This window comes from Procambarus clarkii, chromosome 51 (assembly GCF_040958095.1).
Source record: "Procambarus clarkii isolate CNS0578487 chromosome 51, FALCON_Pclarkii_2.0, whole genome shotgun sequence".
Classification (NCBI taxonomy): Eukaryota; Metazoa; Arthropoda; class Malacostraca; order Decapoda; family Cambaridae; genus Procambarus; species Procambarus clarkii.
This window is the reverse complement of record NC_091200.1, coordinates 14780143-14790149: the sequence shown is the minus strand read 5'-3', so window position 1 is coordinate 14790149 and position 10007 is coordinate 14780143.

Genomic DNA, 10007 nt, shown 5'->3' with positions numbered 1-10007 from the left:
GGTGACACTGCCCTGCTGCACACCTCTCACCTGCACCATCCAGGGTGACACTGTCCTGCTGCACACCTCTCACCTGCACCAGCCTGGGTGACACTGTCCTGCTGCACATCCTCTCACCTGCACCAGCCTGGGTGACACTGTCCTGCTGCACACCTCTCACCTGCACCAGCCTAGGGTGACACTGTCCTGCTGCACACCTCTCACCTGCACCAGCCTGGGTGACACTGTCCTGCTGCACACCTCTCACCTGCACCAGCCAGGGTGACACTGTCCTGCTGCACACCTCTCACCTGCACCAGCCTGGGTGACACTGCCCTGCTGCACACCTCTCACCTGCACCAGCCTGGGTGACACTGTCCTGCTGCCACACCTCGCACCTGCACCTGCCTGGGTGACACTGCCGTGCTGCACACCTCTCACCAGCACCAGCCTGGGTGACACTGCCCTGCTGCACACCTCTCACCTGCACCAGCCTGGTGACACTGCCCTACACACCTCTCACCTGCACCAACCTGGGTGACACTGTCCTGCTGCACACCTCTCACCTGCACCAGCCTGGGTGACACTGCCCTGCTGCACACCTCTCACCAGCACCAGCCTGGGTGACACTGCCCTGCTGCACACCTCTCACCTGCACCAGCCTGGGTGACACTGTCCTGCTGCACACCTCTCACCTGCACCAGCCTGGGTGACACTGTCCTGCTGCACACCTCTCACCTGCACCAGCCTGGGTGACACTGCCCTGCTGCACACCTCTCACCTGCACCTGCCTGGGTGACACTGCCCTGCTGCACACCTCTCACCTGCACCTGCCTGGGTGACACTGCCCTGCTGCACACCTCTCACCTGCGCCAGCCTGGGTGACACTGTCCTGCTGCACACCTCTCACCTGCGCCAGCCTGGGTGACACTGTCCTGCTGCACACCCTCTCACCTGCACCAGCCTGGGTGACACTGCCCTGCTGCACACCTCTCACCTGCACCAGCCTGGGTGACACTGCCCTGCTGCACACCTCTCACCTGCACCAGCCTGGGTGACACTGCCCTGCTGCACACCTCTCACCTGCACCAGCCTGGGTGACACTGCCCTGCTGCACACCTCTCACCTGCACCAGCCTGGGTGACACTGTCCTGCTGCACACCTCTCACCTGCACCAGCCTGGGTGACACTGTCCTGCTGCACACCTCTCACCTGCACCAGCCAGGGTGACACTGTCCTGCTGCACACCTCTCACCTGCACCAGCCTGGGTGACACTGTCCTGCTGCACACCTCTCACCTGCACCAGCCTGGGTGACACTGTCCTGCTGCACACCTCTCACCTGCCACAGCCTGGGTGACACTGTCCTGCTGCACACCTCTCACCTGCACCAGCCTGGGTGACACTGTCCTGCTGCACACCTCTCACCTGCACCAGCCGGGGTGACACTGCCCTGCTGCACACCTCTCACCTGCACCAGCCAGGGTGACACTGTCCTGCTGCACATCCTCTCACCTGCACCAGCCTGGGTCACACTGTCCTGCTGCACACCTCTCACCTGCACCAGCCATGGGTGACACTGTCCTGCTGCACACCTCTCACCTGCATCAGCCAGGGTGACACTGCCCTGCTGCACACCTCTCACCTGCACCAGCCTGGGTGACACTGTCCTGCTGCACACCTCTCACCTGCACCAGCCTGGGTGACACTGTCCTGCTGCACACCTCTCACCTGCACCAGCCTGGGTGACACTGTCCTGCTGCACACCTCTCACCTGCACCAGCCGGGGTGACACTGCCCTGCTGCACACCTCTCACCTGCACCAGCCAGGGTGACACTGTCCTGCTGCACATCTCTCACCTGCACCAGCCTGGGTGACACTGTCCTGCTGCACACCTCTCACCTGCACCAGCCGGGGTGACACTGCCCTGCTGCACACCTCTCACCTGCACCAGCCAGGGTGACACTGTCCTGCTGCACATCTCTCACCTGCACCAGCCTGGGTGACACTGTCCTGCTGCACACCTCTCACCTGCACCAGCCAGGGTGACACTGTCCTGCTGCACACCTCTCACCTGCACCAGCCAGGGTGACACTGCCCTGCTGCACACCTCTCACCTGCACCAGCCTGGGTGACACTGTCCTGCACACCTCTCACCTGCACCAGCCAGGGTGACACTGTCCTGCACACCTTTCACCTGCACCAGCCTAGGTGACACTGTCCTGCTGCACACCTCTCACCTGCACCAGCCTGGGTGACACTGCCCTGCACACCTCTTCACCTGCACCAGCCTGGGTGACACTGCCCTGCTGCACATCTCTCACCTGCACCAGCCAGGGTGACACTGCCCTGCTGCACACCTCTCACCTGCACCAGCCAGGGTGACACTGTCCTGCACACCTCTCACCTGCACCAGCCAGGGTGACACTGTCCTGCACACCTCTCACCTGCACCAGCCTGGGTGACACTGCCCTGCACACCTCTCACCTGCACCAGCCTGGGTGACACTGCCCTGCACACCTCTCACCTGCACCAGCCAGGGTGACACTGTCCTGCACACCTCTCACCTGCACCAGCCTGGGTGACACTGTCCTGCACACCTCTCACCTGCACCAGCCTGGGTGACACTGTCCTGCTGCACACCTCTCACCTGCACCAGCCTGGGTGACACTGCCCTGCACACCTCTAACCTGCACCAGCCAGGGTGACACTGCCCTGCTGCACATCTCTCACCTGCACCAGCCATGGGTGACACTGCCCTGCTGCACACCTCTCACCTGCACCAGCCAGGGTGACACTGTCCTGCACACCTCTCACCTGCACCAGCCAGGGTGACACTGCCCTGCACACCTCTCACCTGCACCAGCCTGGGTGACACTGCCCTGCACACCTCTCACCTGCACCAGCCTGGGTGACACTGCCTGCTGCACACCTCTCACCTGCACCAGCCAGGGTGACACTGTCCTGCCACACCTCTCACCTGCACCAGCCTGGGTGACACTGTCCTGCTGCACACCTCTCACCTGCACCAGCCATGGGTGACACTGCCCTGCTGCACACCTCTCACCTGCACCAGCCTGGGTGACACTGTCCTGCTGCACACCTCTCACCTGCACCAGCCTGGGTGACACTGTCCTGCTGCACACCTCTCACCTGCACCAGCCTGGGTGACACTGCCCTGCTGCACACCTCTCACCTGCACCAGCCTGGGTGACACTGTCCCTGCTGCACACCTCTCACCTGCACCATCCAGGGTGACACTGTCCTGCTGCACACCTCTCACCTGCACCAGCCTGGGTGACACTGTCCTGCTGCACATCTCTCACCTGCACCAGCCTGGGTGACACTGTCCTGCTGCACACCTCTCACCTGCACCAGCCAGGGGTGACACTGTCCTGCTGCACACCTCTCACCTGCACCAGCCTAGGGTGACACTGTCCTGCTGCACACCTCTCACCTGCACCAGCCTGGGTGACACTGTCCTGCTGCACACCTCTCACCTGCACCAGCCTGGGTGACACTGCCCTGCTGCACACCTCTCACCTGCACCAGCCTGGGTGACACTGTCCTGCTGCACACCTCTCACCTGCACCAGCCTGGGTGACACTGTCCTGCTGCACACCTCTCACCTGCACCAGCCATGGGTGACACTGTCCTGCTGCACACCTCTCACCTGCACCAGCCTGGGTGACACTGTCCTGCTGCACACCTCTCACCTGCACCAGCCTGGGTGACACTGTCCTGCTGCACACCTCTCACCTGCACCAGCCTGGGTGACACTGTCCTGCTGCACACCTCTCACCTGCACCAGCCTGGTGACACTGTCCTGCTGCACACCTCTCACCTGCACCAGCCTGGGTGACACTGTCCTGCTGCACACCTCTCACCTGCACCAGCCTGGGTGACACTGTCCTGCTGCACACTCTCACCTGCACCAGCCTGGGTGACACTGCCCTGCTGCACACCTCTCACCTGCACCAGCCTGGGTGACACTGTCCTGCTGCACACCTCTCACCTGCACCAGCCTGGTGACACTGTCCTGCTGCACACCTCTCACCATGCACCAGCCTGGGTGACACTGCCCTGCTGCACAACCTCTCACCTGCACCAGCCTGGGTGACACTGTCCTTGCAGCACCTCGTCCACCTGCACCAGCCTGGGTGACACTGTCCGCTGCCACACCTCTCACCTGCACCAGCCTGGGTGACACTGCCCTGCTGCACACCTCTCACCTGCACCAGCCTGGGTGACACTGTCCCTGCTGCACACCTCTCACCTGCACCAGCCTGGGTGACACTGTCCTCTGCAGCACCTCTCACCTGCACCAGCCTGGGTGACACTGTCCCTGCTGCACACCTCTCACCTGCACCAGCCTGGGTGACACTGTCCCTGCTGCACACCTCTCACCTGCACCAGCCTGGGTGACACTGCCCTGCTGCACACCTCTCACCAGCACCAGCCTGGGTGACACTGCCCTGCTGCACACCTCTCACCTGCACCAGCCTGGGTGACACTGTCCTGCTGCACACCTCTCACCTGCACCAGCCTGGGTGGCACTGTCCTGCAGACCTGTCGCCTGCACCAGCCTGGGTGACACTGTCCTGCAGACCTGTCACCTGCACCAGCCTGGGTGACACTGTCCTGCTGCACACCTCTCACCTGCACCAGCCTGGGTGACACTGTCCTGCTGCACACCTCTCACCTGCACCAGCCTGGGTGACACTGTCCTGCAGACCTGTCACCTGCACCAGCCTGGGTGACACTGTCCTGCTGCACACCTCTCACCTGCACCAGCCTGGGTGACACTGCCCTGCTGCACACCTCTCACCTGCACCAGCCTGGGTGACACTGTCCTGCTGCACACCTCTCACCTGCACCAGCCTGGGTGACACTGTCCTGCACACCTCTCACCTGCACCAGCCTGGGTGACACTGTCCTGCTGCACACCTCTCACCTGCACCAGCCTGGGTGACACTGTCCTGCTGCACACCTCTCACCTGCACCAGCCTGGGTGACACTGCCCTGCTGCACACCTCTCACCTGCACCTGCCTGGGTGACACTGTCCTGCTGCACACCTCTCACCTGCACCAGGGGTGACACTGCCCGGCACACCTCTCACCTGCACCAGCCTGGGTGACACTGTCCTTCTGCACACCTCTCACCTGCACCAGCCTGGGTGACACTGTCCTGCTGCACACCTCTCACCTGCACCAGCCTGGGTGACACTGTCCTGTTGTACACCTCTCACCTACACCAGCCTGGGTGACACTGTCCTGCAGACCTGTCGCCTGCACCAGCCTGGGTGACACTGTCCTGCAGACCTGTCGCCTGCACCAGCCAGGGTGACACTGTCCTGCAGACCTGTCGCCTGCACCAGCCTGGGTGACGCTGTCCTGCTGCACACCTCTCACCTGCACCAGCCTGGGTGACACTGTCCTGCAGACCTGTCGCCTGCACCAGCCTGGGTGGCACTGTCCTGCTACACACCTCTCACCTGCACCAGCCAGGTTGACACTGTCCTGCAGGCCTGTCACCTGCACCAGCCTGGGTGACACTGTCCTGCTACACACCTCTCACCTGCACCAGCCAGGGTGACACTGTCCTGCAGACCTGTCGCCTGCACCAGCCTGGGTGACACTGTCCTGCTGCACACCTCTCACCTGCACCAGCCTGGGTGACACTGCCCTGCTGCACACCTCTCACCTGCACCAGCCTGGGTAACACTGTCCTGCTGCACACCTCTCATCTGCACCAGCCTGGGTGACACTGTCCTGCAGACCTGTCACCTGCACCAGCCTGGGTGACACTGTCCTGCTGCACACCTCTCACCTGCACCAGCCTGGGTGACACTGCCCTGCTGCACACCTCTCACCTGCACCAGCCTGGGTGACACTGTCCTGCTGCACACCTCTCACCTGCACCAGCCTGGGTGACACTGTCCTGCAGACCTGTCGCCTGCACCAGCCTCGGTGACACTGTCCTGCAGACCTGTCGCCTGCACCAGCCTGGGTAACACTGTCCTGCAGACCTGTCGCCTGCACCAGCCTGGGTGACACTGTCCTGCACACCTCTCACCTGCACCAGCCTGGGTGACACTGTCCTGCAGACCTGTCGCCTGCACCAGCCTGGGTGACACTGTCCTGCAGACCTGTCGCCTGCACCAGCCTGGGTGACACTGTCCTGCAGACCTGTCGCCTGCACCAGCCTGGGTGACACTGTCCTGCAGACCTGTCGCCTGCACCAGCCTGGGTGACACTGTCCTGCACACCTCTCACCTGCACCAGCCTGGGTGACACTGTCCTGCTGCACACCTCTCACCTGCACCAGCCTGGGTGACACTGTCCTGCAGACCTGTCGCCTGCACCAGCCTGGGTGACACTGTCCTGCACACCTCTCACCTGCACCAGCCTGGGTGACACTGTCCTGCAGACCTGTCGCCTGCACCAGCCTGGATGACACTGTCCTGCAGACCTGTCGCCTGCACCAGCCTGGGTGACACTGTCCTGCAGACCTGTCACCTGCACCAGCCTGGGTGACACTGTCCTGCTGCACTCCTCTCACCTGCACCAGCCTGGGTGACACTGTTCTGCTGCACACCTCTCACCTGCACCATCCTGGGTGACACTGCCCTGCTGCACACCTCTCACCTGCACCAGCCTGGGTGACACTACCCTGCTGCACACCTCTCACCTGCACCAGCCTGGGTGACACTGCCCTGCTGCACACCTCTCACCTGCACCAGCCTGGGTGACACTACCCTGCTGCACACCTCTCACCTGCACCAGCCTGGGTGACACTGCCCGGCACACCTCTCACCTGCACCAGCCTGGGTGACACTGTCCTGCTGCACACCTCTCACCTGCACCAGCCTGGGTGACACTGCCCTGCTGCACACCTCTCACCTGCACCAGCCTGGGTGACACTACCCTGCTGCACACCTCTCACCTGCACCAGCCTGGGTGACACTGTCCTGCTGCACACCTCTCACCTGCACCAGCCTGGGTGACACTGCCCGGCACACCTCTCACCTGCACCAGCCTGGGTGACACTGCCCGGCACACCTCTCACCTGCACCAGCCTGGGTGACACTACCCTGCTGCACACCTCTCACCTGCACCAGCCTGGGTGACACTGCCCTACTGCACACCTCTCACCTGCACCAGCCTGGGTGAAACTACCCTGCTGCACACCTCTCACCTGCACCAGCCTGGGTGACACTGCCCGGCACACCTCTCACCTGCACCAGCCTGGGTGACACTGCCCGGCACACCTCTCACCTGCACCAGCCTGGGTGACACTACCCTGCTGCACACCTCTCACCTGCACCAGCCTGGGTGACACTGCCCGGCACACCTCTCACCTGCACCAGCCTGGGTGACACTGCCCGGCACACCTCTCACCTGCACCAGCCTGGGTGACACTGCCCGGCACACCTCTCACCTGCACCAGCCTGGGTGACACTGCCCGGCACACCTCTCACCTGCACCAGCCTGGGTGACACTGCCCGGCACACCTCTCACCTGCACCAGCCTGGGTGACACTGTCCTGCTGCACACCTCTCACCTGCACCAGCCTGGGTAACACTGTCCTGCTGCACACCTCTCATCTGCACCAGCCTGGGTGACACTGTCCTGCAGACCTGTCACCTGCACCAGCCTGGGTGACACTGTCCTGCTGCACACCTCTCACCTGCACCAGCCTGGGTGACACTGCCCTGCTGCACACCTCTCACCTGCACCAGCCTGGGTGACACTGTCCTGCTGCACACCTCTCACCTGCACCAGCCTGGGTGACACTGTCCTGCAGACCTGTCGCCTGCACCAGCCTCGGTGACAATGTCCTGCAGACCTGTCGCCTGCACCAGCCTGGGTAACACTGTCCTGCAGACCTGTCGCCTGCACCAGCCTGGGTGACACTGTCCTGCACACCTCTCACCTGCACCAGCCTGGGTGACACTGTCCTGCAGACCTGTCGCCTGCACCAGCCTGGGTGACACTGTCCTGCAGACCTGTCGCCTGCACCAGCCTGGGTGACACTGTCCTGCAGACCTGTCGCCTGCACCAGCCTGGGTGACACTGTCCTGCAGACCTGTCGCCTGCACCAGCCTGGGTGACACTGTCCTGCACACCTCTCACCTGCACCAGCCTGGGTGACACTGTCCTGCTGCACACCTCTCACCTGCACCAGCCTGGGTGACACTGTCCTGCAGACCTGTCGCCTGCACCAGCCTGGGTGACACTGTCCTGCACACCTCTCACCTGCACCAGCCTGGGTGACACTGTCCTGCAGACCTGTCGCCTGCACCAGCCTGGATGACACTGTCCTGCAGACCTGTCGCCTGCACCAGCCTGGGTGACACTGTCCTGCAGACCTGTCACCTGCACCAGCCTGGGTGACACTGCCCTGCTGCACACCTCTCACCTGCACCAGCCTGGGTGACACTGTCCTGCTGCACTCCTCTCACCTGCACCAGCCTGGGTGACACTGTTCTGCTGCACACCTCTCACCTGCACCATCCTGGGTGACACTGCCCTGCTGCACACCTCTCACCTGCACCAGCCTGGGTGACACTACCCTGCTGCACACCTCTCACCTGCACCAGCCTGGGTGACACTGCCCTGCTGCACACCTCTCACCTGCACCAGCCTGGGTGACACTACCCTGCTGCACACCTCTCACCTGCACCAGCCTGGGTGACACTGCCCGGCACACCTCTCACCTGCACCAGCCTGGGTGACACTGTCCTGCTGCACACCTCTCACCTGCACCAGCCTGGGTGACACTGCCCTGCTGCACACCTCTCACCTGCACCAGCCTGGGTGACACTACCCTGCTGCACACCTCTCACCTGCACCAGCCTGGGTGACACTGTCCTGCTGCACACCTCTCACCTGCACCAGCCTGGGTGACACTGCCCGGCACACCTCTCACCTGCACCAGCCTGGGTGACACTGCCCGGCACACCTCTCACCTGCACCAGCCTGGGTGACACTACCCTGCTGCACACCTCTCACCTGCACCAGCCTGGGTGACACTGCCCTACTGCACACCTCTCACCTGCACCAGCCTGGGTGAAACTACCCTGCTGCACACCTCTCACCTGCACCAGCCTGGGTGACACTGCCCGGCACACCTCTCACCTGCACCAGCCTGGGTGACACTGCCCGGCACACCTCTCACCTGCACCAGCCTGGGTGACACTACCCTGCTGCACACCTCTCACCTGCACCAGCCTGGGTGACACTGCCCGGCACACCTCTCACCTGCACCAGCCTGGGTGACACTGCCCGGCACACCTCTCACCTGCACCAGCCTGGGTGACACTGCCCGGCACACCTCTCACCTGCACCAGCCTGGGTGACACTGCCCGGCTCACCTCTCACCTGCACCAGCCTGGGTGACACTGCCCGGCACACCTCTCACCTGCACCAGCCTGGGTGACACTGTCCTGCTGCACACCTCTCACCTGCACCAGCCTGGGTGACACTGTCCTGCTGCACACCTCTCACCTGCACCAGCCTGGGTGACACTGTCCTGCTGCACACCTCTCACCTGCACCAGCCTGGGTGACACTGTCCTGCTGCACACCTCTCACCTGCACCAGCCTGGGTGACACTGTCCTGCTGCACACCTCTCACCTGCACCAGCCTGGGTGACACTGTCCTGCTGCACACCTCTCACCTGCACCAGCCTGGGTGACACTGTCCTGCTGCACACCTCTCACCTGCACCAGCCTGGGTGACACTGTCCTGCTGCACACCTCTCACTTGCACCAGCCTGAGTGCTCACCTCACCTCTTTTCCTAAATACTGCTCCCCCCCCCCCCCTCTCGCTATTAGCTCTGCTTATTATTGTTCATTCCTAATTAAATGAGTCGCCTCAGAGTATCGAGACCTAATAACCTTCTAGTACTAACAAAAACAACAGTAAGTCCTTTATCTAGGATGCTCATAGCAGTTTGGGAGCCTAACAACCTAGTGACGAGAGGTACCTATATCCTCGTGTGGAGGCGAAGGTCGTCCCTATC